At 40.7% G+C, this 26405-nt stretch overlaps 1 long non-coding RNA gene across 2 annotated transcripts; it reads left to right on the forward strand.

The window, feature by feature from the left end:
- Positions 1-108: 108 nt before the first annotated feature.
- Positions 109-15249, forward strand: LOC146705369 (uncharacterized). 2 transcript variants are annotated; one of them, XR_014921352.1, is made up of 3 exons: positions 109-243; positions 14805-14981; positions 15067-15249. It is a non-coding gene; the product is annotated as an uncharacterized LOC146705369 (long non-coding RNA). The 2 variants fall into 2 exon arrangements; XR_014921351.1 differs by lacking the exon at positions 109-243 and having other exon boundaries at positions 12416-14981.
- Positions 15250-26405: the final 11156 nt, after the last annotated feature.

Here is a 26405-nt window from a genome sequence, read left to right on the forward strand (position 1 = left end):
TGCGGAGTCCTGTCTGTGCCCCTCAACAATAATATTTAACTATTAATCACAGTTTTGCTAAATAAAAGGATCTGGCTTGCATCAGTCACATGATCACATTTAACCAATGATCGCCCTTGACGGCAGAACGCGCTGGTTACGAGCCGCGAACGAGCTCACAAAGAGCACGCGCATTTTTAGCCGTCCGGAGCTGTAGGAGAAACACAAGTTAACTCAGAGACACAGACTGATGCGACAAAACCAGTAAGTAGGTGTACAGCGTACACTGTAGTGTATAGCACCCAGGAGTATCAGCTTATTACGTACACGTTGGTAAGCTGTCTTGTTGCAACTGACGAACTGAAACAAACGAGCGTGCTGTGCGTGCAACAGCGCGACAAACATTACCTGTCCTTTTATTAACTGCACAAGTAGTGCTGGTCATAGCTGCTGGCTACCTGTGTAAGGCTGTCATGGGTCTGTAGCTCTGTCACCGTTTTAGGGAACATATTTAGTTTTAAAGTAAGTTTCCGGGCTTTTCCTGCCTTTCTGGAGGGATTATATTTCACTAAAAAACGATCTAATATGCATGTCCACATAATAATTATTATAATAATATTTTAAAAAACACAAGCTGTATTTTAAAAAACATACATTAAGAAGCAGATTATATAAGATTTATATTCTAGATAAGACAAAATTTGGATTTTACAGCAGTAAAATGATTGTATCTCTACAGTTTAAAAATGTAATAAGCTTTGCCCCTGCACAGAGTGGATAGTGAAACAAATGGAATCATCATCAATACATTATTTCATATTTATTACTTCCCCCTCCTCATTGCTTTATTATTGTAGCTCTAGTAATAAATAATAATGTAAGGATTCTGGATCAGCACCGTGATGCCCATAGTATATACAGTATTCTGAAGATCTAAAATGTCCCTGTGTGTGCATGCATGTGTGTGTTTTATTTAGATGGAATTAAAAAAAAAAAATTACTCATGATATAACATTGTCCAGACATGCCTGGTAAGGACATGAGGAGGAAACAGTAGGAGCTGTGTGAGGCTACTAAAGGCAGGGCTATAACATTTTTCTGTCATCATTTAGATTAAGTGCAAGAGTTGTTAGGTGTGGATAATTAGATTGTAGTTTATTGCAATAGCAAGTTGTGCCTTGTTCTCACATAGCAAGTGGAGAGTGATATATGAAATGATGGGATGGAAGGAAGAAGAGAAGCAAAGAGTGAATCACAGGCAGAGCCTAAATTATTTCTCACAGTTTTTTGTTGCCTTATGGTTCCAAGCGCTGTCACCAATCTTTGCATTTTGTTATTATCTCATGACACTTGTTTAATCAGCTACCATCTCTCCTATGAACTTTTTAATGTCTACAGTCTCAGATCAACACAGCCCTGCCCTTCCCATATTAGATTCTTGATGAATGTGTGTTGTTGTTATTCAGCCTGGTTCAATGTGCCCCTTTTTAACTTTGAGCACCCGCCCCTTTAAACCTCTCTGCACGGCCCTGGATTAATGTGATGGAGAGACATTCAGTTGGTGTTATCCTAACGATTCATACGTACTGTACCTACAGATGTGTAATACAAACAGGTCACCAACAACCCAATCTAGGTTTGTAGTTTGGTTTAGGTTTACTCCCACAGATTGTTGACTGTTGGTAACACAATGTGAAGAAAACAAGTTATGACCAAAATGAGATAAAGCTGAAAGCCTCTTCGTTCTTTATGTGAAGCGCAAAACATATATGTGTGTAAATAGATTGAGGTCTTTTAGGAGGTGTGTTATTTGGTTAGTGATATTTCAAGTTATCCTTCAAAGTTTCTTTGATGTTTTTGTCCAGATATCGATGATTTCAGAGTGTTATCATCCTCCTGTAGGGGCCACCCGTTTGATGTGCAAAAAACCTGCATGTGTTTTACCGTAAAGCGTGTCTGGTTCTTCATTATGGCAAAACTCCACAGTTAAACTGGTGTCAGTAAGCTCCTGGGCCTTATTTCAGGAAGCCGGTTTAGAAAACTCAGAGTGAAAAACGATACTCAGGGTTGAGTAACCCCGAACTGTCCAACTCGGAATATTCGGTTTCAGAAAGGCTGATAACAATTAGTTCAATCAACGCGGAGTTGCTTTAACCCCAAGTTAAGCGCGCGCACGAGGATACATAAAGCCCTGATCAGTGGAGCACAGATTAAGCGAGTCACCATGGAGACGGAGGGAAAGAAGGCGCGGTCAATGTATTTTACAGCGCTTGAGACCGAAATTCTGATGGCAGTATAGGGCTTTGGAGCGTGATGTCACGGGGGTGGGCGATAACATGCAAATTTTGCGGAAAAAAAGTAACACAGCCTCAGCTGCAAAAGAAAGGGAGCATGCATGGCAAAACATGGCCGACAGAGTCAATGCATGAGTGTTAATTTAAACATTGATCTAGGGATTTCCACCCATTTAACACGTTATTTTATTATATTTTATTTTATTTTTTATTTCATACATTTGATTTTGTGATGTGATTTGAGCGCAGGTGCAACCCAACAGGCCCCAAACGTTCCTGGCAGCAAGTAAAAATGAAATATAAAAGTATAGTCCAAACAGGTAAGGTGTAATTGTATTATGAGCCATAGTGCTTGGTCTGTTTGTCCTATATAAATCAATTGCAGTTAGAGGCTACATTAATTTCCCCTCTGTAAGCACTTATTGAAATTATCTGAGCACATTACAAGTACATATTTGCTTACTCTGTATGCTCAAATGTGACCCGTTATAGCCAACAGAAAAAAAGCGGAGGCCTGAAAAACAGGTGGGGGTCCTCCACCACCACCACTCACAGAGGCTGAGCAGTTGGCTTCCACATTTGTGATAATGTTGGCAGCATCACATATGATCTTCACAGTGCAGAGAACACAAATTAGCATCCATTACTATAATGAAATAATTTGTTAGTTTGAAATGCTACAGGGAACTATGTACCTGCACATTAATGCTGTGGAAAGACTTCCTGTTCACATAGTCTCCTTCATTTACTGAAGGAGCAATGATTGGAATGTGAGTGCCATCTATACAGCCAATCACGCCTGGGAACCGTGGGAATAAATGTAAAATTTAAGTAGTAGTTCAAGTATCACCACATCATGAATTAAGTTTTGTTCATCCTGATACCTGCAATTTTGTGGCATCCTTCTTTGATAAATTTTGTGGGTCTATGACCGGGGAACACTACAAACGAGTACAGGAGACGTTTCAGTGCAACTGTAACATTCCTGACTGCCCGACAGACGGTAGCCTTGGAAACGTGCTCAGCGTCACCAATATGATACAGAAAGCTCCCGTTTGCAAAAAACCGAAGTGCAATACAAATAATATGTACAGAACTGAGAGAATGTCGGCGATGTGTCACATGAGCAATATTAGGCCCGAGGATGTTATTCAAATAAATTATAGATTGTGCTGAAAAACGGTAACGTTCACACAGGAAATCATCAGGAAATGATAAAATGTCCAAACGCGCTCTAATCACTCTCTCCCGGCGGAGAGCTCTGCGGAGAATTTGGGCTTCAACATCTACTGGCTCTTCAAGGAAGGGACACGCCATGTCTGACACTTCCTACCCTAACTTTCTCCACCTCTTTAGGAGAAAGTTAGGGTTAGTTGAAGTAAACCTGCTAGGGGGCAGGTTAGCTTCACGGAGTGTGTTGTCATAGTAACTCGCTCAGAATTAATCTAAACTCGCTTTGTGAAACCGAAAACCCAGAGTTTTCGTTAACTCAGGGTATACTTACTCAGATTTTGCTCTAAACCGGCTTCCTGAAATAGGGCCCTGGCCTTCTTGACTTTAAAGCGGAACAGGTGTCAGTCAGGGCATTTAGTTGTGTAGAGGAAAAAGATGTTACCTTAAAAACAAACTCAATGTTTTGGTGAAATTCCCAGAAAAAGGGTTCATTAATTTTTGTTCATTGTTAATTGGAAACCAGGGAGAAAACTGTGAAATTATATCTAAACATCACCATAACTACTTCCAAAAAAATTTAAATCTTTGTGTAACATGTCTATTTTTACGAATAATCTAGATTTATCTCAGAAACAACAAGTTTGGAGCGCATTTCCAATCTTCTGCTGTGAGCTTTCATATCATTTAAACAGATTGAGAAAGATTATCACATCATTGTTTTATGAAACCATTATTTCCACCAGTGTTTCTGTGGATCTGTAATTAAATAGCTGATGTGCTTAAAAATGCTTCAGTTTAACGGAGGACACAATAACATCAAGTTACAGAGTAGTGATGGGTTGGTCGCGGACGAAATGGCTCTTAGAGCCGGATCTTTGAAGTGAACGATGCGAGCCGGCTCCTTATTGGGAGCCGTGGGTTTTTTTTCTTTCTTTCTCTCTTTCTTCTTCCCCTCTCTTTCACTTTTTTTTCGCTTCACGCAGCAAGTCACCCTTGTGTTTGCGCTGAGCAGAGACGGCAAACAGAGCCTTGCGTTTGCGCCCCTCCCCCCTCTGCTCAGCGCTGAGCTGAGGGGGCAGGGCGGTAGTTACACTTGCAACAGCCGTAGCACACAACAAGAGCAGGAGGGAGAGGGAAAGAAAGACAGCCGGGAACAAGAGACAACATCGTCACATTGGAAAGGTACAGTAAAGAAAATGAGTAACACCAAGAAAAGTAGCAAAGTCTGGAACCATTTCAATCTTATTGACAAAACAAATGCAGAGTGTAGAGTCTACAAGAAAATAATAATAATAATGATAATGGATTGGATTGATATAGTGCTTTTCAAGGCACCCAAAGCGCTTTACAATGCCACTATTCATTCACTCTCACATTCACACACTGGTGGAGGCAGCTACAGTTGTAGCCACAGCTGCCCTGGGGCAGACTGACAGAAGCGAGGCTGCCATATCGTGCCATCGGCCCCTCTGGCCATCACCAGTAGGCGGTAGGGTAAAGTGTCTTGCCCAAGGACACAACAACCAGGACAGAGAGTCCGGGGATTGAACCGGCGACCTTCCGGTTACAGATACGCTTCCCAACCCCCTGAGCCATGAAAAGGATATCATATAGAGCCGGCTCCACAAACAACATGCACAGGCACCTAAGAACTGTCCACCCATCAGTGCAATGGGAAGATAAAACACAGTCAGTTGAGTGTGATATTAATATTTCTAAATGCCAACCTTTCCCTTAATTAAAGATCTGGGCGTTCTTGGCCCCCCTTTTCCCCCCATATCTTATTGCGTTGTGGTTTGCAGTGTTTTGTATTGTTTCACTTTAAATTTGTTTAAAAGGAAAAAATTTAAGTAGTTAAAAGTTGAAATCTATGAAATGTAAATAGTTGGTTTTTGTATTTTATAATTTATTTATTACATTTTATGTGGAGTGAATAAATAAAAGTATATTTACAGTGGCCCCTAGAAACAAAGCACGTACACACTCCAAAACACAACAGAAGTGCTCCAGGATGCTAGGGGCCGTGTTGAGCTTTTGTTACCTAGTGGCTACACAAGCCAGGAAGTACCAACAATCGGATTGGGTGTGTGGTAGTAACAGGTAAATTAAATTTTTTTTAATTATTTGAATATATATATATATATATATATGATTGTTTGTGTATTAATACAAAAACAATAGACATATGCATTCGATTTTGTAATTTAAGTGATCTAGGTAGCTCTGTTTTGGAAGTTCAGTTAGAGATGTGTTTTGGAGTTTGTACGTGTTTCGTCTCTAGGGGCCCCCATAAATATTTATATATAAACATACATAAAGAAAACCACGTTTTTTTACATTACTAATTCCTTTTGTGCATAATTTTATATTATTATTTTTTTATTGCCACTTCCCCTGCCAGTGGCGGACTCCCTCAGACATCAGTGCGTTGGTGGTTCTTTGTGTCTGGGGATGGGCGTCCAGGTACACACCGGCTCACTCCTTGGCGGCCGCTTATCGGGGCCTGGAGCCTGGGGCTCGCTCGGGCCACTTCGGAGGTGGGGTGCCCCCGGCCTCTCGGCCTGGGGCTCGGTCACTCAGGCACGGCTGGCTGCCGGCGGAGCTCACGGGCGCGTCACTGCAACTCCCCCTGGCTTCTGCTCCGCGGCTGCTGAGTGAGCCCTCATCTGGGACTCTCCTCAGCTCTTTCTGGGACAGTGGCGCGGCTGCCCCTCTGTTGGTCTTCCTTGGTCTCTTGTGTTCTGGGGGCCTCTGGATGTCTGGAGTTTTGATCTCCTCCATACCTGCTTCATGCCCTGGAGGATGGGGCTGTGGCCACACCTTCGAGCAGATTATTACATGAAGGAACCTTTTAAAAAAAAAAACAAGCGCGTCCATGCTCACAGGTGTACACACGGGTGATCACACCCACAAACTACACCCTTTTGGCTGCTACCTCAAAGCACACTGTGTTCTGTTGATCTTATGTGCTGCACAATAATGTTTAATATTTAGTATTTACTGTCATATTCCCATATATCATTGTGATGTTGTTTATTCTATTACTCTTGTTCTCTTCTGCTTGTTTTCTTTTTTCTTTCTCAGCAGGTGATCCAGGTGATTGATAGATGCATTTTTTTTCTGCCCATTCTGTTGGTTTTTGTCTTTTGCCCTTCTCCCCCGTCCCTCTTCTCAGCTGTTTCTCTTTCCCTCTTTCTTTCTCCCCTTCTTTCCCCCAGTCAAGTCTGTCCCGTATTCAGTAAGTGAAAATAAAATAAACAATAAAAGGTGAATCCAATGGACCATTACGGCAAGGCTGGGATGGTCAATTTGGTAAAGTAAATCCGTTGGGCATCTTTCTTTGCCTTTAGACAATAATTCTGATGGCAAAAGAGCCAAACGGGACAGGCAAAAGAAAAAAAAGAAAAGAAATAAAAGCATTTCCCACACCAAAAAAAAAAAAAAAAAAAAAAAAAAAAAAAAAAGATATTATTGTTAATAATAAATTAATTAAAGCAACAAAACAACCTGAAGAGCTGGAAATCCCATCACTATTACAGAGACACAGATGTTCAGTTTTAATAAACTAAGAAAGTGTGATCTCAGGGGATTATGAACAACAAATGTGTCATCAGTACAAAAGCAACTGTTTACACAATCCTTCTCATGTGTCACTCTGAATATATTACATAACCAAGCATGTCATTGCACAAGATATTTCTCTTAAACTTAAACGTGGTGTCTCCAGACAGAGACTGAATCACTGCACTCTGACATGCAAGCCCTAACAATGGGACACCAAAGGACTTCTCAATACACCAAAGTACAGGGTGGGCCATTTATATGGATACACCATAATAACATGGGAATGGTTGGTGATATTAAAGTCCTGTTTGTGGCACATTAGTATATGTGAGGGGGCAAACTCCTCAAGATGGGTGGTGACCATGGTGGCCATTTAGAAGTCGGCCATCTTGGATACAAGTTTTGTTTTTTCAATAGGAAGAGGGCCATGTGACACATCAAACTTATTGGTAATGTCACAAGAAAAACAATGGTGTGCTTGGTTTCAACGTAACTTTATGGGACTCCGACAGCACAGTCGCACTGGTGTTCAGCACAAGATACCTACGGTGTTCAAGAGGAACTACCATGGCTGCAGAGCCTGAAAAGCAGAACGACTGAAGATGAAAAGATTTTGTCCTGCTTTCCCATCAGTAGTGACTGGTAACATCAGATCGCTGGTAAATAAGATGGACAAGATTGCGATGCTAACAAGGACAGAGAAAGTTTTCAGAGAATGCTGTGTTATGTATTTCACGGAGACATTGCTGCATAAAAACAACCCGGATCAGGTGGTGGATCTAAACGGATTTACGTGGGTGAGAGCAGACAGGGACCCTGGCAGCAGGGCAGCTTTATGTCTACAACCATTGATGTTCCCCCAGTAAGGTTAAGGTGTGTAATAAACACATTGAACTGTTAGTATTATTATTTATAATATTTACTGCAAGAGTTTTCCCTTCCCATAATCATCATTGTTTATGTCGCCGCTGATGCTAACATGGCGCAGGCGTATGACATCATCAGCTCTGCAACAGTGGACCTCCTGAATCGAAGCCCGTCCACGTTTGTGGCTGTAACGGACGATTTTTACCACACAACCCTCTCCACTGTTCTATCTACGTTCAAGCAATATGTGGACTGCAAAACAAGAGACAATAAAACAATACACAATACACCAGGAAAAAGAGCTTTCAGAAACAGTATCAAAGAACAGTTGAAACTGGTGCAGAAGGAGCTGAATGCCAAGATTGCAGAGGGAAAAGAGTCCTACAGAAGGAAGCTGGAAAGCAAACTGCAAGAAAACAATACCAGGAAGGTGTGGAATGGAATGCGGGCCATTACTGGCCTGAGACAAAAGAGAGGTGTTGGGATGGTTGGGGAAGTCTCCTGCCCCCTCAGCAGATGACATCAAAAGGGAACTGTGCAGACTCCACTCTAGTAAAGCTGCTGGCCCTGATGGTGTCAGTCCACGGGCCCTCAGGTGTTGTGCTGCCCAGCTGTCTGAATTTCTACGGATCTTTAACGTTAATGTGAAACTGTAGCCCCATCACTCTGGAAGACATGCTGCCTGGTTCCTTTCCCCAAAAACATCAACCCGTTGATCCCCAGTGACTAAAGGCCAGTGGCTCTGACTTCACACGTCATGAAGACGATCGAGAGACTCATCCTGAAACACCTGCATCTGGGAGTGGAGCCTTGGCTTGCCCCTACAGTTTGCTTATTGACCCCGTATCGGTGTGGAAGATGCCATCATCTACCTGCTGAACCAGGCTTATTCTCACCTGGACATTGTTGGGAGCACTGTGAGGGTCATGTTCTTTGACTTCTCTCGTGCTTATAACACATTCTGATCATCACTGCTGAGGAATAAGCTCACGGAAATGCAGGTGGATGGCCCACTGGTAGCTTGGATTACAGACTATTTAACAAATCGACCACAGCACAACATCCTGAGCGGCAAGGGGGCACCCCAGGGGACTGCCCTATCACCCTTCCTCTTCACCCTCTACACGTCTGATTTCAGGTACAAGTCTCAGTCATGTCATCTACAGAAATGCTCTGATGACTCTGCCGTTGTGGGCTGTATCAGGGATGGTGGTGGACAGCTTTGTTGAGTGGTGAGTTAAACCATTTACAATTTAACATCACAAAGACAAAGGAACTGATCATGAACTTTAGGAAGCATGCTCCTCCTCCTACCCCTGTCACCATCAGAGGAGTTGTCGTGGACGTTGCAGAGGACTACGGTACCTGGTTACACAATGACTGTCAACTAGACTGCAACATGTGATGTTTTTTCCTGACCTGTTGGGGGAGGTTCAGAAACAGCGGAAACCAGGTAAAACAGCAGCTCCTTGAACTAAAAATAAAATTTGGACCGATCTTCTCAGGAACGATGAGGATTTTCCCTCAACAGGCATCTGTTCCACACACCAGCGGAGGTGGAAGAATTCATACGGAGAAACGGACAACAAAATGACAGATAAACTCACATTGACTCCAGGTTATTGCAACATCTGAAAGGTGCAGTTTTGATGAATGATCTCACTTCAGAGAAAACAATATGCTGTGGCCATAGATGTACAGTTATAATACAGGCGGCCTTAGACACGTTACATTCAACTAATTTTATTCTGATAAATGTTAGTTAGCCACTGTTTTCAGTTAATATGATTGGAGTGAAGTTTAAACCTTTAAGTCAACAACAGGATGTTTTTTCTGCTCCTTGTAACAGACCAGCAGTGTAACCAAGTTGTAATGAGGACGGGAGGGAGAAATACAAGATTTCCACATGTTGGAAAGCCTAGGATTGTTTTTTTGTTTATAAGAGTTCATTGTTTTCAAGGTGCAGTGTTTTTCTAGTTGTAATTTCAAGCTCTTAGAGTTAAGATAAAAAGCAGTCAGGGTTAAGTTACATGGGGCATTAACTGAATGAGCAGTGACTCCAATCTTGAACTAATCTCCTGGAATGTAAGAGGCCTGAGGAAATTAAGTAATGAATAGACTCAAACAATATCACCCACTCACATGTAGGTGTGTTTATTCAAAAAACACACCTACATGTGAGTGAAATCACTCGGCCTAGGTGTTTTCAGGCTCCTTCTCTTTACACAATACTTATTCATGAATCCTTATGTGTATGAAATCAATTAAGCAAAGTTCACCAAAACAACACAATCTATTGATCGTTACAGGTAAAATACAGCATTGCCAAATCATGGAAATCCATTACCAGACCACATCTGAAAGCCTGTTTGTCTATGTTGTCCTTACTTTTATGATTATTGGTACTCTGCCTTTGAAAAGATGTGGGGAAACCTTTTGTTGTTTTTGAAATATAAAGAAATGATGAACAAACGTAATCATAGTCATTTCATTTATATGGGAGATGTATTTTTGGTATTTCTATGGAAAACTCAAGGAACCCACATACACATGATTGCTTAATAAAAAGTAAGAAATGGACTTCATGACATTAAACTACCCAAGATTGACGAGGAGACTGTTTATTACTGCAGTCAAATTAGCTGATCTACTCTGAATGTTTTGACTAAATTTGTTGCTCTGATGTTACAGTTTTAAAACATATTGCCTCAGTGCATTTTACCTGTCTATTTGGCACCTTGTGTGTATGTATATATCCATATATGGTTAAAGCAAATCCATAAACACATTTTTGGAATTTAAAAAAAAGTGAGAGTGAACAAATGTTTTGGCCGTCGTAGCTACATTACCTTAGCTCAGATATTTGCCAGGCATTCAATCTAACTGCCTCTCACTCAGTTGGCCGCAGTGTTGGCAGTAAAAGGACATTTTGTTATTGTAAAGTAAGGCAGCACAACAACAAAATTACTTTAGCATGTGCAAGACATACTCCACTATATTACATGGATTATAAAAGTATTATATTGCACAAGATAGAAATACTATATATAACATAGCTTAGCTGTAAAATATATAAATACCCTGAAACAAAATATTTTGGCAGTGTATTGAACTTATTCTTTTTGGAAATTTGCTGGATGAATTTGCAGTAGGGCTGCTCGATTATGGCAAAAATGATAATCACGATTATTTTCACTGAAATTGAGATCACGATTATTTGACGATATTTATTTAACCCTTTAAGATCTACCATAGAAACAAGTCCGCCAGAGCTTATATTATTATTTTTTTTTACATGCTGTAGTTAGCCACTGTTTTCAGTTAATACGCGAAAATGACGTCACTTGCGATAGTTCGCGTTGACGTCTTTTTCAATGTGGGAAGTGTTAAGAACAGCTGATCAGATCGGCAAAGCGTGTTTCTGGAATATTATGTTTTTGTTCCTGCAAGCGCTTTTTATGCAATTTTTGCAAAGCTATATGTGGAAGGAAACCGTGACCTAGGACAAGCTGATGGCATAAGATGTAAGTACAACTCCTCCGGTTTCATATGGAAAAAATTTTATTGTGCTAGCTTAGCGGTTCAGGTTCTACAGGGATTTAAAAATAGTTATACAAAACGAGCATGCTGCTCTGACTGGCTTTAAAGGGTTAACAATAACAATGTATTGAATAATGACTTTAAAAAATAATATAAAATAGTGTGCAAATACTGATAACAGTGCAAATGTTTGCAATATAAGAAATAAATGAAAAATTTAAACTTTGCAGTGTTGCTCTGTGGTGCAGCTACGACACCATAGCAAAGTTTACACACTGTGTCTACTTGATCCACGTCTGACTCCGCGAACCCATAATGTTTCCACACCACTGAAGTTTTTTTTTTTTTTACCTCTCTTTTCAACCAACGGCAGTCCACTCCTCTCCAAATAACTTCTGCTTAGCTTCCCGAGCTTCCCTCGGGTCCTCTTAATTGTTGTGACGGGTGTTCGGAATGCAGAGCGGTGCGCTTGATTTGCCACACGGAGCAGCGCGAGAGTAAAGCATGAGGGAGGGGCTAATAATCGGCTCAGTCATTTTTAATGATCGTTGAAAGCCCAGATCGTAATCGTGATTAAAATTCGATTAATTGAGCAGCCCTAATTTGCAGCATTAATTTTGTTTTTGAATTAAACTCAATTTTAAACTAAAGAAGCTTGGAAGAGTTGGCCGGAATTGAAACAGGCAGAACTAATGCAAGCGCTACATTAAAAACATAATTTCATAAAAGAAAAATGAAAACGCGGATTCTATCAGTGTCAAAGTGCCTGCTGATAAGTGGTCAATAAATGTTTGTTTTCTTTGTATTATTTTTGGGCCTTTACCTCAATAAAATAAAGCGCCTTGATGCAACTGTTGTTATTTTGGCGTTGTATACAGTATATAAAATTGAAAAAATTGAAACTGAATAATGAGATTTTATCATTTCCTTCCTGTAAAAGTTTAAGACCTGTACCGCGAAGCAGGATTGGTCTTATCCAGGTAACTTCATGAATAACCCTGGGTTTTCTCCACTATGAAGGTTTTTAACTTCTTACCAGTGTACACCACCATGCAAAATTAAGCTCCTAACATAATGAATAATAAGTTCTCTGGAAAACAGTGTCACCATTCCTGGGTGGTCTCTCAGACATCTGTGCAGAGGGTAAGCAGGTTTTTTAATACTGTGTAATGTGTTTGTGTTACACTCATCAGTGATGAATAGAGATTTTAAGTGTGCCTTATAGTGTGGAAAATACAGTACATCTTTTGTCACGGTTAGTGAAGCAACCGCATGGACAGAAGAGAAAGCAGACCCAAGTGCCAAGCTGTGAGTGAATTTATTTAGTGAAACTAAACTAACTTTAGTTTAGACTTTAGACTAACAAAACCTAAACTGGGATAAACTAACAAAAGAACACGAGGAAAGTAGTAATCGTCACAAAAACCTGAACAAGGAGCCTGAGACATAGACACCAGGGATGAGACACAGCAGATTGCACACAGGCGAACCAGCAAAAAACAACACAGGGCTTAAATACACAGAATGATAACAAGGGAAATGAGGTAGAGGAAGAGAGCACAGGGAGTTTTTAAACATGATGAGACCAAGGGGAATTCAAACAGGTTTGATTTTCTTGCAACCATACGACTGCTGATTGGGAGCTGGACATGAGGTGTTAATTGCTTCTCATTACCCCATGTTTACTACACGATGCAGGACACACGATTAAGGCGAAACTCAGGCCGGTCCCCCCAAACACAGTGTGCCCAGCTTAAGAACTCTAAATAACGCTGAAACCAAAAGACTGGAAATTATAAATAATGAACTCAAAAGAATGTATAATGATTCAAAATACAAAACCCTGGCTCACTGAACCAGAACCGTGACACCGTTGGTGGCTTTAAAAAGCAAGTGTCAAAGTACACTTACACTAAAATTTGCTTAAAGGAGGTGAAGGTGAGAAGTAACAAATGACTTTGTTACTGTACTTAAGTGCAGTACTTAAGCAGAATTCTCAAGTATGTGGGGGGTTTTTTTCTGACTGCTTTTTATTTTTATTCCCTGCATTATTAAACAAATATTTGTACTTCCAACTCCTTATGTTTTCTAAATTGGCTCGTTTAACATATATTTGAGGGAAGTTATTATTTTGTCACTGTAAGCCTTCAAACATCAAATCACTTTGAGCCTAAATGGTAACACATGAAAGGAAATCCTCTGTGTGTTAATCACTCGGGATTAGGGATGGGTATCGTTTAGGTTTTATCCGATACCAGTACCAAACCGGTACTTTTGAAACGGTGCCGGTGCTTAAACGGCGCTCGAACCGGTGCTTAAAGAATGGAGAACACACACTTTGTCCTAAAACCTCTCATGTTCAGCTGTTTTTTTGTAAAAAGATAACAATGTTAGCCTTTTCTGCAGCTATAGGGGATTTATGGCATCACTCTTGGCTGGAAGCGGTGCTTAAACAATGGGGAAAAAAACCCACAAACTTTGCCCAAAAACCTCTCATGTTTAACTGTTTCCCTCTTTTTCTTTGGTCATTTTAGCCTTTTTGGCCAGGGTGAAGGGAGTATCTGCCATCAAACAAGAAGACAGCCGCATGTAACTACGACAGTGTTTGCTAGTTCACCTTACCTGCATTAATTTAATAACGTGGTTAGAGTACACAACAAACAACATTAAGCTACTCACCCAGAGAAGAACAGCTGTTTTGCCGTCATCATCCGTCATCATTTCTGCTACACTGGCAGGGCTAGGGGCCAGGACTCTACTCTTCGGGTTCTTGGGGGATGTTGCTAACTCCGGGTCTGATAACAGGCACCACACCCGCAGTAGATGTGCTCGGTGTGAGGTCTCGCAGAAAGCTATCAAATACGGTGCATTTCTCGGCTTTAAAAAAAAAAAACCCGCAATGCGTCGCCAGGTGTTTCATCAGATTTGAGGTGTTACCTCCTTTGCACAGTATCACCTTAAAGCACTTGTTGCAGGCTGCTGAGTTTGCATCTTTGGCTGTGAAGTACAGCCAGACTTTTGACAGCTTAGCCTCCTTTGGGCATTTTTAATCTGTAGCTCTGCTCTAAAAGAACGTACGTACCTGGACCCGCCTACTATCCTCGGAAAGGTAAAATGATTGGCTAGAATTGTCATGGTCCGGGTGTGTGCCAGTGTGTCTCCCTCCGAGCCGGCGTCTCCACCCCGGGGAGGGGCCTCAGTGTTTTTGCTGATCGCTTACACCTGTGGGTAATTTAGCCGGGGACTCTTAAGGCCAGCGTACTCAATCTCTCTTCGCCAGATTCTCTGCTAACATCAGTCAGTGCAGGCCACCACCATCATTCCCTATTTATTTTGTGAATCACCTTGCCTCACTGTATGTTTGTTTTTTGTGCGCCTCTCTCTCAGTTACACCCAACTGTCAACCCCTGTCGAAGAGCACCTATTTGGATGCTGGACCATCTGGCAGTCCCACAGGCTATACCCGAATTATCTACCTGCCTCTCTGCCTCCACGCCAGGAGTTTTTTGGATTTCACACCCGGACTACTCACCCCTCTACGTCATCTTCGACCTCCTTTGGCAAGTACGCAGTACGAAGAAGGATTCTGAACCAGCAACATATTCATATGTCTCCTTATCCGTATCTGAACATCTGCACTCTGTTACAGTGACCCCGACCTTTTCCTGGATCGAATGTGACTTGCTTTCCAGTCCAATCCCCGGAATAGCTGTCCTCTCTGACCCGGACCAGATCATTACTTAGTTTCAGTGGTGGAACGTCGTACTTGTCCACTCTCACCTTTTTGTTTATGAATATTTTTGGAAACATTAAACATTATTTTTAAAATCTACTTACGAGCTGTTCGGCGTCCTGCGTTTGAGTCCTGTCACTCGTCCAAAACGGTCTCGGCCGTAACAAGAATTCAAAGTGTGTGACATCTCAGGAAAAAAAAGCACAGAAATAAAGCAACGAAATGTGAGCTGCTTTTCGGTCTGGTTACTACCGTTTATGTCAGAACCGGTGCCATTACCAGTACCCATCCCTACTCGGAATGTTTGTTTGTTTTTTCTTTGCTTCTTTTTCTGGCACAGCACTTGAATGACTGCAGGAGTCTGAAAGTTAGGTACTCTGCCTTACTGCAGACAAGTGAACATCAAGATGTAACATGTCTTAGCAGGTCATTTCAAACGTTTCTATCAGTTTTCTCTAGCTAAAGGTCCAGCTGCTGTTTTCACAGGGAGAGAAAAGAAAGAGCTATCTTCACTCAGAGGTGGAGAAAGATACAATATGTGTGTGTGTGTACACATATTTTACAAATTAAATAGAGTAAACAATATATAAAATATACAGAGTGAGACATGTGCAAAACAGTGGCATTACTGTACAGTATGGAGTGCATAATGTTAAAGTTCCAGTAGTGAAGGTGAGGTGTCTATGACGTGTTCAGCAGTCTGATGGCCTGGTGGACGAAGCTGTCTCTCAGTCTGCTGGTACGGGACCGGATGCTGCAGAACCTCCTTCCTGATGGAAGCAGTCTGAACAGTTTATGGCTGGGGTGACTGGAGTCCTTGATGATCCTCCCCGCTTTCCTCAGGCACCGCTTCCTGTAGATGTCTTGGAGGGAGGGAAGCTCACCTCCAATTATCCGTTCAGAGCACCGCACTACTCGCTGGAGAGCTTTGCAGTTGTAGGCGGTGCTGTTGCCATACCAGGTGGTGATGCATCCAGTGAGGATGCTCTCAATGGCACAGTGATAGAAGGTCCTGAGGATGCGGGGGCTCATGCCGAATCTTTTCAGTCTCCTGAGAAAGAAGAGGCGCTGCTGTGCCTTCTTCACTGTTTTGTTTGTGTGTACTGACCACGTAAGATCCTCAGCCAGATGTACACCAAGGAACCGGAAGCTGCTCACTCTCTCCACAGCAGCGCCGTTGATGGTGATAGGGGTGTGTACTTCTCTGCACCTCCGGAAGTCCACTATCAACTCCTTTGTCTTTGCGACGTTGAGGGTGAGATGGTTGTCTTGACACCAGTGGGTCAGGGCGCTGACCTCCTCCCTGTAAGCCGTCTCATCACCATTGGTGATAAGACCCACCACTGTAGTGTCGTCCGCAAACTTCACAATGATGTTGGAGTTGTTAGTGGCTGTGCAGTCGTAAAACTGCACAGTCGTATGCTAACATAGCTTTGTCACTAGCATATCATTATATTCCAGCTAAACCAACTTCAGTAATCCTACAAACATCACTGCTGTTTAGTTTCCTGTCTTCATTTATGTCGGAAGTGATAGCAGAGCTGTACGTCTTAATTTGTTTCAGCAATTTCTCAGTCAGAACATGGTGTATTAAGGAAGCTAGCGAGCTAACTCCCTGCTAACTTCTAACTCCGTTAAATTTCATAAATTCTGTTGTTGTTTTTTTGCCTGGATGTTGAACTTAATTGTTACACCTGGTAAAGCAGCAACGCTGATCATTTTATTGCAGGATTTAGACAGTTTTTCAACTCTCAGTAATGCTGCAGTGATCGTTTGACTTAGGGACCTGCAGTGGAGTTTGGGCCCAGACATGGCTATCCTATCCAAGGTCTCAGCTGTGATCCATTCTTTATGATGGTGCTTCTTTATTCCGACCACTTCTTGAGAGATTGTTCTCATGGTATTTTTATGGTCTGCCAATTGGCCTGGATACTGCTTTTCTCCTCTCCCTGGTGCAGCTTATTAAGCACCTTGATCTTGTTCTTTAACTGAGATCTAAACTCCTCCCTCATGCCAGTAATCTTTAGTTGACTGACATCATACTTCACTCTACACTGTGTGGTTTTTGTTCAGTTCTTTTTTAACTTCAGCTGCATGTTGGCTACTACAAGATGGTGGTCAGATGCCACATCTGTTCCTCTTCTAACCCTAACATCCATCTTCTTGGCCTATAATTACAGTCCGATATTTAATTTCATAAATTAATTAAAGTGGTACAAGTGAATAGTCACATGAGTTAGGCCATTTTACTGATCAGGAAACAGTTCCTAAAACGTGTGACTGTTTGTTTTTTGTGTGGTTTCACTGGCAGTGTTTTTGAGATCATCATCATGCTGAGAAATAAAGTCATTCCTAATTAGATGCTTTTCAGACGCTAATACATGAGAGTCCCATTAATTCTGCCTTTCAGTTGAGTTTAAATGTCATCAGCAAAATTATTCTATGAAGAAAGAACCTTGGCTATGCTCCTCTCACTGCTTTACTTTGGGGTTATGTAGGTTCCAGTGCAGACCCTGACTATAGTAATTCAATTTTATGGGATGACCTAACAAAAACCAACATCTATACATATATATTTTTGTAAATATTGTCTGTGGACCCACTTTCAGGCTTTTTTGGGGTTTTTTTGGGGTTTTTTGGCACACTGAAATCAATCAATCAATCAATCAAAGCTTTATTCGTCACATGCAGGTTGCCCTGCAGTGAAATAGGACCCCCCCCGACCTTACACATATAGCACAAACATTACATGGGGATACAGGTCAGAGATTGGTAGAATCAGAAAAAAAAAAAAAACATTGAAATGTACACTACACTGGGGAAAGTACAAGAGGAAAAAAAGAGACCCCTACTCATGCTATGCTTCCATGGTAGGACAGCATGAGAACAGGAAACAAAAAAACTCCTCTGCACAAGAAGCACATAAATGTCCACAGCACAACATTGTGAAGACATGACAAGCCACAGGGGTGGGTGGGGGTTGAGGAGTAATCCGAAGCGAACACAGCAGCCACCCTGCACAGCGCTACCATTCCAGCGCGGCACACAGACCCGCCGTGCTGCCCCTTCAGGAAACAAGCATCGAAGGCGTTTGGAAGGGAGGGGGGATGAGTGTGTGCTTATCAGTGTAAGTGTATGTGTGTGCGTGTCCAGAGTTCAGCGGAGACAGTGTCCTTCGCTCTATCAGGCTAAGTAAACAGTCTGCCAGCCAACCCAGGTGGCCTTCATGGGACGGGAAGAATAGTCATCACACAGTCGTTATCAGGGAGTTGTTTTGGTGGGCTCCAGCCTTGGGCCTGCAGCTGGCGCCGTGGTGTCCGAAATCTCAGGGCATTAAAAAATAATAAAGTAAAAAGCCTAAAATTTCCACTGTCTTTTCTTAGCATCACAATGAATCAGGGTCTGCAATGTAGGACAGGCTCTTTAAGAAAATATTTGATAAATGGCTAATTAAACACTGAAACAAAAAAAAAATGTATACAGTTATGTAGGCTTATTTCACAATACTTTAAATAACAGCTGTATATTAATTTTTAAAATGTAATTCTCAGTCATAAAAATGAAGAAAATGCTATTTTCTTTTGACTGTCATGCTGGAGTGAGCAAACATGACAAATTATACCACAAAAATAAAAACATTACTAAATTATACCTCAAATACTCCAAATATTTTTGAGCTGTCTTTTTCAAATTACAGATCCCGATCAGTGAAAATTTCAGGCTTCTGTCATTAATGTTCTTTTGAGATATTCATGTTAAACATTGCACTCAGATTTAAATGTTTTTTTTTAAAAAAAAAAGGTATTTCATTCATTATCAGTGTTATTTGGAGCTCTGTGATTTGTTCTGCTGGTTCTCTAGGCTATTCTTCATGTTCCGTACTCCACGTGAAGAATTATTTCTCCATAATTGGGGCTACAGAGCAGGCTCACACATGATTTACGGGAGACAGGAAATGTGGCGACTTACCGTTACAGCATTCATGTAACAATGCAGTGACTCAGTTGATGAATTCTCAGAGCCACTGATTATAGTTTAGGAGAAAGCTCCTGAGTAATAAACGTGTCAATTTTTTCCCCAATAATGAGCATATATTATGCCTTCAGTTGAGGAAGGTGTGAACATGTTCATTTTTTGGTAAAGATAACATTTTCCCATTAAGTAATTTGACCTTTAAAAGTAACATTTTGGGATATCTCAGCCATACAAACTTTCAAATACATAGACTGAAGCTAGTCTTGCAGTAATTGTTATTGTTATTATTGTAGCGTTATTGGGCCTCACAGCTCTACACAGTGAGGAATTTTTTCGTTCATGTTGTTCGTTGTTTTAAACACCAATAGACTAATTCTGCTCCACCTCCTCATTTCTCTCCAAAATTCTAACACATTTTTTTTGCTATCTTACAAAATATAGTTTAGGACATTGTGAAATCAGTGATGTCTGGGAAACATTTTAGAGAACTAATTGAAAAAGTTGCGAGCAAAAAAACAAGACAGCGCCTGAAAGTCTGGATTCCCTTTGCACACACATGGTGAAACAGAGCATGCTAGCTCTTTAAAAATATATTATGTTTGATTTTTACAGAACAAGTATTAGAATGAAGTTTGGAAATCACAAATGTATTTCATGGTTCTTATTTGATATCTAGTGCCTGTTTATAAGCTTCCTTTCACAAATGACTACATATACATGTTTATAATGGTGTTATTTTGTAATTGATTTGCGAATGAGCTGAAACTGAACCATTAAAGCTGATCAAACTATTGGTTGATCCACTGCGACAAAATTAATCCTCACCAACCATGAGTCCACAGAGCAGTGTTGAAACTACTATCAAACATCCAGCTTCACTACATGTACAGGGTGGGCCATTTATATGGATACACCGTAATAAAATGGGAATGGTTGGTGATATTAAAGTCCTGTTTGTGGCACATTAGTATATGTGAGGGGGCAAACTCCTCAAGATGGGTGGTGACCATGGTGGCCATTTAGAAGTCGGCCATCTTGGATACAAGTTTTGTTTTTTCAATAGGAAGAGGGCCATGTGACACATTAAACTTATTGGTAATGTCACAAGAAAAACAATGGTGTGCTTGGTTTCAATGTAACTTTATTCTTTCATGAGTTATTTACAAGTTTCTGACCACTTATAAAATGTGTTCAGTGTGCTGCCCATTGTGTTGGATTGTCAATGCAACCCTCTTCTCCCACTCTTCACACACTGATAGCAACACTGCAGGAGAAATGCCAGCACAGGCATCCAGTATCCGTAGTTTCAGGTGCTGCACATCTCGTATCTTCACACCATAGACAATTGCCTTCAGATGACCCCAAAGTTAAAAGCCCAGGGGGGTCAGATCGGGAGACCTTGGGGACCATTCAACTGGCCCACGACGACCAATCCACTTTCCAGGAAACTGTTCATTTAGGAATGCTTGGACCTGGCGCCCATAATGTGGTGGTGCACCATCTTGCTGGAAGAACTCAGGGAGCGTGCCAGCTTCAGTGCATAAAGAGGGAAACACATCATCATGTAGCAATTTCAAATATCCAGTGGCCTTGATGTTTCCATTGATGAAGAATGGACCCACTATCGTTGTACCCCATATACCACACCAAACCATCACTTTTGTTGTTCCAACAGTCTTGGAGGGATCCATCCAATGTGGGTTAGTGTCAGACCAATAGCGGTGGTTTTGTTTGTTAACTTCACCATTCACATAAAAGTTTGCCTCATCACTGAACAAAATCTTATGCGTGAACTGAGGGTCCTGTTCCAATTTTTGTTTTGCCCATTCTTCAAAAAACTGTGCGCCGATCTGGGTCACCCTCGTTGAGATGCTGCAGTAGCTGGAGTTTGTAAGGGTGCCATTTGTGAGTAGCTAATATCCGCTGAAGGGATGTTCGACTAATGCCACTCTCCAATGACATGCGGCAAGTGCTACGCTGTGGGCTCTTGCTGAATGAAGCTAGGACAGCCACTGATGTTTCTTCATTAATGACAGTTTTCATGCGTTCACATTTTGGCAAATCCAACACTGAACCAGTTTCACGAAACTTAGCAAGCAGTTTGCTAACTGTAGCATGGGAGATGGGTGGTCTCGTAGGGTGTTGCAATGACCTGGTTACTGCGTTCACCAGATATCAACACAATTTCGATCCACTCCTCACGTGTTAACCTCTTCGACATGTCAATGGCTGTGAACAAAGAGAAACTTGTAAATAACTCATGAAAGAATAAAGTTACATTGAAACCAAGCACACCATTGTTTTTCTTGTGACATTACCAATAAGTTTGATGTGTCACATGGCCCTCTTCCTATTGAAAAAACAAAAGTTGTATCCAAGATGGCCACCATGGCCACCATGGTCATCACCCATCTTGAGGAGTTTGCCCCCTCACATATACTAATGTGCCACAAACAGGACTTTAATATCACCAACCATTCCCATGTTATTACGGTGTATCCATATAAATGGCCCACCCTGTACAATTCAATTTCAGTTCCAAAATTAAATTTTTTGGGACTTACATCCGGTTCCGGTTCAAGAGTAATCGAGCGCAGATTAGTAGAACTACGTTTTACTAGCGGGCCGAACGTGTTGCTGACGGGAATCTACGGTGTCTTGAGCTGAATTAAGACTTCAGAAGTCATTCGTCATGTCGAATGAGCAGCGGATAAACTCTCAGGTTGGTAATAAATGTATTACATGTATAAGAACAAGCGCCATGTTAACAAATGATAGCCGTACAGTAACTTTTATGCTTATTGTAGCTGTTAGCTCAAAACGCTAATTTAGCGTAGTTTGCCCTGAATTCAGCTTTGATAAACAAATATGATCGACTGTTTCTAGTAGAATTCCAAAGCTGTCATCTTGTACCCTCTCAGAGCCCTGTATGCTTGCAGAGACCCCTACAGAAGGGAAACATGCAAAACAGTGTCCAAACCTTTGTTTTAGCTTTATTTATGTCTTACACAGCATCCCAACTCTTTAGCTAACTTAATAACTTTAGCTAAAGTGAATAGTTAGTGTAATTCATTAGTGCAGCATTACTGGATCACCTCTGTTTGAAGTGATATGATATGTGACTGTCACTGTGTTTAACTACCATAATAATTCTTAGGGTACTGAGTGCATGCTTAATTCGTTTTTTTTAAACACACTACTCCATTGCTATGTTTGACAGACTGAAGTTGTCGGGTCACCTCCTAAATCGACCATCTTTTACAGGTGTTTTGTGCCAGAAATGGAGTGTCCACCGAAGATACTGAATCTCTACACCTTGCCATTGATCCCTCTTGAGCCTTCATCTAGACAAGAGACATTAACTTAACCACTCTCACATGCTCTGTACCTACATCACCTTCCCTGACAGTCGTATGCTTGGCTCATCTGAGGGTGAAATTATAAGAATGTGTTATTCAGCTCAAGATGCTGTAGATTCCCGTCAGTAACACTTTCGGTCCGCTAGTAAAACGTAGTTCTATTAATCTGAGCTCGATTACTCTTGAACCGGAACCGGATGTAAGTCCCAAAAAACTGAATTTTGGAACTGAAACTGAATGGTGAGAAGTGAATCTGAAATTATTCGAGAGCTAAATTTTTAAAGGATAAAATATAGTTTCAAAGCAAATGGATTCATTTTCAAAATATAAAATTCAATTTCAATGTAGTGATGATCATTTTCAAACCAATGAATTGAATTTCAAATTAGGATGATTCATATTCAGTTTTTAAAAGCATTTATTCAAGTTACAATTCATATTCAATCCGAGCAATTCAAATTCAAATGTAACTTATTCATATTCAGTTTCTGATGGCACAGATTTCTGCCCATAACAAGCATTCTTATTTCATCCCAATATTGCCATAGTTACATATTAAGAACAGATTAGACATGTAAAGTTCCTATCTCTGAAAATCTGACAAGAGATATCTAAATAGAAAGCAAACATGAAGCCAGCTAATTTAGGAGTGTGTGTCCTAAAAATCACACTTTCCCACTGATAAACCCTTTGATTGCATTCTCACATCACATGAGTTTATTCACCAAGCGTCAAAATCCAATGTCACTTCAAAGAAAGTTTAACTAACACAGATATTGGCAGCAAAAACAGAAGTGCTTACTGACAGAACTTTTTAACAACTCACCTCAGTATGGCTGTCATTGGCCAGAAATGAGCTTCACTGACTCTTTGAACCATATCAGACTCCTTTCACGAAGTTTTATAGCCTCTTCCAGATGAATAAAAGTTGGATGTTTTTCATCCGGCATTGACAGCTGAGGTAAACAGTGTACCGATAGCCAACACAACTCAAGGGTGGTCCTTTTGCAATCTGAAAATTACAGATGTCTGGCAGTGAAAACTTTACACATTGAAATTTGAAATTAGCTCTGGACGACAACAAAATAGACACTTTAGCGGTTTCCTATTCAAATGAAAAGTTTGAATAGAAGAAATGAAAAGAGGTGAGGTCAGTTAAGGAACAAAGGAACACAGGAGCCAGAGCAGGAAATGAGGTAAGTGAAAGGGTAAACAAATGGTACAGCTTCATACTGCATTGTGAAAACTCATCAGCTGATGCGACCGATGATACGAAAAGGATGGTAGGTAAGAAGGTAATAGAAGCTTCTAGATGCCATGTCAAAACTTGTAGAATAAATGTGTGTAGAACCCCCCCCCCCCCACACACAAAAACACACATATTTACACAAATATACTGAGAGCTGCAAACTCTTATGTATTCATTATTATTTTTATACTACTCTCAGCTACAAAGTTGCTTCATAGTGTAGTGATATACACATTCACTGGGCTAGTTTGGGTCCAGCCAATGATACAAATCCCTTCAGGGTTACAACAGGAAGAGTATTTGGTGCAAAACTTTGCCAAATCAAACATGTGCAGCTACTTGCTTGGGTGACCTCTCCTGGACAAGGGAACAGACAAAAGTAGGTTTTTACTACCTAAAACTGCAGTTCTGTGATTTGAGGTTCCCATATGAGCGAATGCAACTGCCCAAATGCACCTTTGTAAGTCCTGAATGCATGAGTTTTCTTGAACTTCTTGCAACAACTGTGTTGTGAAATGCACACAGCAAGTGGAATAGTAGAGGTCAGTGTTGTGTTGAAATAATTGGGTGGAGACAGCCTTGCACATGAGTTCAGACTCAAGACTTAAGTGCAAAGCAAACACAGTATGAAACAGTTGTTCAGTAGAGGGGGCAGTTGTAAAATGGCCCAATGATTAATGACTAAATAAACACAGAGAGTTAAAATCATTCATTTCTCATTAGGTCCAGGAGCAAACGAGAGTGAAGGGACTTTCAGTTATGGTATCTGAGTAACGGCAAAACTCTGTGCTCCAACCTACATATGCTTTAACTGCATCACCCCCACAGTTAAAATCACCTTTCCATTTGTACTTACCTTGACGCAAATTACTATTCACTTCCAATGCTGTCTCAGATGGCAGCCTGTCTGGCATGCTCTCTGCATTTTAATCTACTGTAGAACTGAAACTGAATGGTGAGAAGTGAATCTGCAATTATTCGAGAGCTAAATTTTTAAAGGATAAAATACGGTTTCAAAGCAAATGGAATCATTTTCAAACTATAAAATTCAATTTCAATGTAGTGATGATCATTTTCAAACAAATAAATTGAATTTCAAATTAGGCTAATTCATATTCAGTTTTTAAAAGCATTTATTCAAGTTACAATTCAGATTCAATCCGAGCAATTCAAATTCAAATGTAACTTATTCATATTCAGTTTCTGATGGCACAGATTTCTGCCCATTTCTGCCCATTGTTGGAGAAGGGGATCCCTTCTCCAACAATAAAATATAGGGATAATCCATCATATCTTCAGTCTGAAGGCACAAATTTTAATGTCCCTTGACAGTTTATGAACATTGTTGTTGAAGATGTAATTACATGCTTATCTATGTATATTTATGACTGAAGTATCCTTACTGTTTAAATAACCTAGCAAAAAAATGACTGATTATGGAAAATTAGATACTGATTAGATTCAAAGTCTAACCCTAATTTGTCCCTTTTGAGGGTTTCACAGTCCATGGGTGTCTTTCCGTTATTCATTTAAAGTAATTTTGATCTAAAAGTCAAATAAACCTGAAACACTGGCTGACCAGATGCCCATGCTGGTGACAATCCTTTTTTTTTGGAACCCTATAATTAACACGTGTGACCGCAAAATAGGAAGGTTCTGTGGTAAATTCTGTACACTCATGTGGCTCTATGCCATATTACCTCGCATATGGACCAAAACACCCCTGATCTTCCAGACAGTGCCTTCATACCAATGGCTCACTAAACCAAAAAAAAAAGGGGGAAAGTATTTATGCAAATCATCCTGACACAAACACAAAATCTGCTGATCATCCTGACACAAACACAAAATCTGCTGAACTGCGTCTTGTCTCCATCCAGAAATTAATAACAGTAATACATGTGGTGTCTTGGACAGCAGGTTGTGGTTATACGTTTCCTCTGATAGAACATGGACTGAGCATGATTGCCAAACCCTACTTTCAGTAAAAAGTAAAAAGAGGAAGCTGTAAGAATGCCACAGCTACTCAAGCTGTTGGAACAGGACATGACTCAGCCTGGAGCACTTTTTGAAAACATAGTTTAAAACTACTTTACCGTTTCAACTCAATTCAATTCAGATTGATTTATTTAGCATCAAATCATAATATAACGCACCTTGAGGCCACTACTATTGTAAGGTAAAGAACCTACAATAATATCTAATGATTAAATGTATAATCACATAGTGATTGAAACCTGAAGGCTCTGCCTCCTGAGAGTGAAGTGCTTTTACAATAGTCACGACTGATAGCTACCACTCCCTGAGCGTGGTTCTGCAAGTTTTATTCCTGTTAAAGTGAGTTTTTCCATCCCAATGTTGCAAAGTGCTCGTTGAGCTTCCCTCTGTATTACTGTCAGTGTAAAGCTCCTTGAAGTGGCACTTTGTAGATTAATTTGAATAGAACTGAAAGGATCCAGTGATCATACATGCATTTTTTTTCTTTTCAGGATGTTCAAAAATCTGATGGTCTCTGCCTTTTCTTGCAGCCTGAAGATGGCCTTATCCACTTTCCTTCAGGAAAATACTTTGAATTAATTCCAACCTTTTATCTGGCGGATTTTTTTTTTTATAAAGAAATAACATTGATAATCCCTCTAAGCTGTATCTGTTCTTGTTGTTGGATGTGCGTT

Source organism: Copadichromis virginalis, linkage group LG7 (genome assembly GCF_057382275.1).
Source record: "Copadichromis virginalis isolate Kocher_CV1m ecotype Utaka linkage group LG7, C_Virginalis_male_GT1.1, whole genome shotgun sequence".
In the NCBI taxonomy this organism is placed as follows: domain Eukaryota; kingdom Metazoa; phylum Chordata; class Actinopteri; order Cichliformes; family Cichlidae; genus Copadichromis; species Copadichromis virginalis.